A 4,559-nucleotide genomic window follows, 5' to 3' on the forward strand; every position below is an offset into this window, starting at 1 on the left:
TTATGCATCTGGATTTTTTCTTGCTTACGCACATTCCTAGTTTTGTCCATACGCCATGTCTTAGTGTGAATTCTACGCACGTCATTATACATGAGGCCCCTGCTGTCTTAGATAAGTCACGCTATGCCAGCTGTATGCCAGCAGATATAGCGGTTTGTTTCTGTGGTATATTCTGCCAAATCGCAGGTCAACCTACCACCAGGGGGGGGGCGGCTTTTCCAAAAGTTGTAAGTTCTTGAGAACAGGGAAACCAAGGGTTAAACTTTGCAACTTTTGTCTATTGCTCCTAATTGTACGGTTGATTGTGTAAAAATATGATACTGAATGTTCAAAATTCAAGATTTTTTATTGGCCATAAGAAATAGGTGCATAGGAATGCTTACTCGTTCAACTACATGCAGTTACATAATATGACAAAATGGTCTGTATGTGACTATACAGTATAACTAGACAGAATGCATGAAATAGCATGCATTTAAAAACACAATATGCAGAATCCAACACAACTTAAATACACACAAGTTAATACGAATACTGGTGTTTGCAATTTAATTGCAGTTAAATTTCGTTTAGCAATTCATAAAACAATAAACACCAATCTAGATCAATTCTAAAATGGGGTTAAATCATATTCTCTTTAAGACAGTAAATTATAATTCAGCATTTCCTCAATTACATAAGTCACACTCACTAGTTAGTACACATACAGTATGTATTATAATTTATATCATAGGAAGATGGGACAGAAGAAAAAGGATATATAAAATGCACTTCAGGGGGACACGCCCCCCTGGCAGGGTTGCCACTTTGAATCCTAAAAAATTTGGGATTCTAATTTTTCAGGGAGGCCGACATAAAAAAATACAGCGTCTGCATCCCCGTAAATAGGGTAAAGAATTGCCTATAATGCAAGGTGTGTGTTTATGAGCCTGACTTCTATGCAGAAACAATACTTTAAATATAATTATATATACAGTATAAAGATACTTATATTTGCATTGGTATACTGATGCATGCACTTTAAATACACTTCACATATGTGGTTGGATTTCTTTAGCTTCTTAGCATTCTTCTGTAAAAATGGCATGAAAGGATCAGTCACAAATGTAATGACTGATCCCATGCAACTTTTTGAAAAGTAGTTTTCCTTTCTATGGCATTTAATATGCACTGTGTATTGTGAACCATATAGACACACATTAAACAAGTTAAATTAAATAAATTGATTTATATGGTAGTTCCACAGGTGGTATAGTACCAGTATAGGCGGTATAGATGGCTTAGCCCCACACTTGCCAGGGATTCTGGGTAATCCAGTTTGTTCCCAATACTGACCCCATCTCTCACCTGTAAGCACTTTTGTTAACTGAATGTCCGCATGGGCCTCTTTGCCATGCTTACAGAAGATGTGCTTCAAAGATGTGCTGTTCCAATAAACTTATATTGATAATCTGCTCAGTGTAAGTGGGTGTCTCACCATGTAGCGATATCCAGCCCGATATGTCCTCTGTATTGTGCTGTATAATAAATTCCAAACTGGGTTGGATGCTTGTGTTTTGAAAATAAATTAAATGCAATATTAGTATGTTACCCCCACCCCCCTCAGCAGCTGACTGAAGTCTGAGTGGCCAATGCCTTACTTAAAAGGAATAAAGATGCACGGGCAGCAGTGAGTCATGTCCAGAAACATGAAAGATATCTAAAATTAAAGTAAGGATGTTTCGTGAAATTTACTACATCTTTTAAAAATTCCTGATGTGGTCTAAGTTGAGGAAAGCGTGTTCTGTTTCCGATTTCTGGTGAATGAACTTCTTGTCTTCATCTGTCCAACCTCATCTTTACTCTGAGGCTGCACAGATGACTGTCCTCCGACAGGCTCCGCCCTTAATTTTAGCTAGTCGCACAATTGCAGGAGTTGTCTCATTACAGAGCCTTTCTTTTCTGGCTGCCATTTCTGTTTTTCTGTACTCTGGAGAGAAGGAGGAACATGTCAAATGAGGCGAATGCATGTAGCTAAGTGACATCGGTACGTAGTTTCATTTGCACAGTGTCACTCAGCTGTGGTAGAGAAACGCATAGCAGTCACTAACATGAAGGGTGTCCAGACAGTATAACAGCTAAACAGGAGAAGTATTACAAGATATACATACCAAATCTTTCATGCAAATGGTAATGACCAGTTGATCGAGATCTGCAGACAGAATTTCTTTTGGTTTCATTGCAGCACAAATATTTTCCATTAAGGTATTTCTCCTGATGATTGATCACAGTCTCAAATTCATGTTCCAGACTATTTGCGTTTATTAGGGTTACATCTTCCAGGGTCATATCACTTTCCTGTTCAAGAAGCTTCCGCTTCCCCAACAATGTGCCATGATCTTCAAACAGCTCCACAGTCAGGAGGTCATAAGAGATGTCGTCGGTCCCCAAAAACGTGAGAGACTTCATGTATGAGGGTACCTGGTTGGGAATCTTCACACAGGTATCCATGTGCAGTCCAGAAACAGGGACACAGGTAAACTGTGCATTTATCATCTGATGGATTGACATAGGCATAGACATCTTTTTTTTCTGTATCTATGTCTTTTTTGAAATTCACCATCTTCATCTAAAACAAAGAATGCGGAAGTGCAGCTTAAAGAGCAAGAGAGGAGTAGATAGGAAACGAGAGACCACAATCATTCACAGGAAATTACGGAAGCCCAAAACCACCGTGCTTTCAACGTTTATTTTTAAAGCTCGTCTTTGCAAGATAGATAGATAGATAGATAGATAGATAGACAGAGTCACACCCACACGGGCGGGGCAGAGCAGAACTTTATGCTGGTGACCATAAAGTTTAATGGAGTTATGCATGGTACATCGGCCCTGATCGATTCAGGTGCAGCTGGTAATTTCATGGACCTGTCCCTAACCCGGGGGCGGCATGGTGGTGCAGTGGTTAGCACTGTCGCCTCACACCTCTGGGACCCAGGTTCGAGTCTCCGCCTGGGTCACATGTGTGCGGAGTTTGCATGTTCTCCCCATGTCGTCGTGGGGTTTCCTCCGGGTACTCCGGTTTCCCCCCACAGTCCAAAAACATGCTGAGGCTAATTGGAGTTACTAAATTGCCCGTAGGTGTGCGTGTGAGAGTGAATGGTGTGTGAGTGTGCCCTGCGATGGGCTGGCCCCCTATCCAGGGTTGTTCCCTGCCTCGTGCCCGTTGCTTCCGGGATAGGCTCCGGACCCCCCGCGACCCAGTAGGATAAGCGGTTTGGAAAATGGATGGATGGATGTCCCTAACCCTACAATTGCATAGCCCTATATACCCTCTCGACCAACCCATCGCGGTTTTAGGGATCAGTGGAGTTCCTAAGAGAAGAATCAGTTTCAGGAAGCCCAGAGGGTCTGGCGCCTTGCTCGGCGAGCCCTGCTGGCACAGTCGACTCGCGTCAAAGCCCGAATGGATTGTCACCGGTGACCAGGCCCCACTTACAGGGTGGGGAGAGAGTCTGGCTCTCCACCCGGAACCTGCGACTGCCCTCATGCTGTAAGCTCTCCGCTCGGTACATTGGCCCCTTCCGCATCCTTCGTCAAGTCGGGCCCTCCTCGTATCGCCTCCATCTCCTCAGTGTGTACAACATGTGTCCTACCTTCCATGTTTCTCTCCTAAAACCTGTCCGTTACAGCCCCTCGCATCCCTCGTTGGCCATGGTACCTTCTCCTTCTGCGATGCTGTCCGATGGTTCTGCGGCATACACTGTTCGACCTCTCCTCGACTCACAACTGGACCGGGCACCTACAGTACCTTGTCGACTGGGAGGGATACGGGCCGGAGGAATGGTCATGGGTGCCTGCTTCTGACATCCTCGACCCCTCTCTCATCTCAGACTTTCACGCTGCTCACTCGTCCAAACCGGCGGTGTGGCCATCCTCTTCGCCCTTGGCCTCTAGGAGGTGGCCGTCAAGGGAGGGGCACTGTCACGCCCACATGGGCGGGGCAGAGCATTAGCCGCCGATCACCAATTGATCAGTCAGCTACTTAACCACAGTTCTCCTGGCAGGCAGTGCGAAGTATTGTTGTCATTCTAGTAATGTGCCTTACGAAGCGATCTCTCTGAGTATTGTTTTCCCGGTTCGTCTTGCCCGCTGTGTCCTGCCTGCTCACCTTCCTGACTTCCCTGCTCGTCCCCTGCTCCCTCATCGGCTCTCCTCCTTCCTCCCTGGATCCGAAATTGCACTGTGCTCACATAAAGAAAATACAGCTCCTATCTTAAAGTAATAAACAAATAGATAAATAAGAAAAGTAATAAATAAGCCTAAATTAAGTAAGTAAAAGAAATTCAGGGTGGTGATGGCCTGTGTGTAAAAACTGTTCAAAAGTCTTGTGTGTGTTTTTATTGTCCTGTATCGTCTGCCTGAAGGCAAAAGTTGGAAGAGATTATGAGCAGGGTGAGTACTTTAGGATATTTGATGTTTAGCGGAGGTAACGAGAGATGAAGATATATTCCAGGGTAGGTAGGTGTGTGTTGGTTATTTTCTCTGCAGTTCTGATTACTGTCTGCATGGGATTTTTGTCA

At 44.2% G+C, this 4,559-nt stretch overlaps 1 long non-coding RNA gene across 1 annotated transcript; it reads right to left on the reverse strand.

Annotated features, from left to right (window-relative positions):
• Positions 1–327: 327 nt before the first annotated feature.
• On the reverse strand, positions 328–2,771 carry LOC125705838 (uncharacterized). Its single transcript, XR_007381700.1, has 2 exons — positions 2,151–2,771; positions 328–1,969 (listed from the first exon to the last, which is right to left on the reverse strand). It is a non-coding gene; the product is annotated as an uncharacterized LOC125705838 (long non-coding RNA).
• Positions 2,772–4,559: the final 1,788 nt, after the last annotated feature.

The sequence above is a fragment of the Brienomyrus brachyistius genome, chromosome 13, assembly GCF_023856365.1.
Source record: "Brienomyrus brachyistius isolate T26 chromosome 13, BBRACH_0.4, whole genome shotgun sequence".
NCBI classification, from domain to species: domain Eukaryota; kingdom Metazoa; phylum Chordata; class Actinopteri; order Osteoglossiformes; family Mormyridae; genus Brienomyrus; species Brienomyrus brachyistius.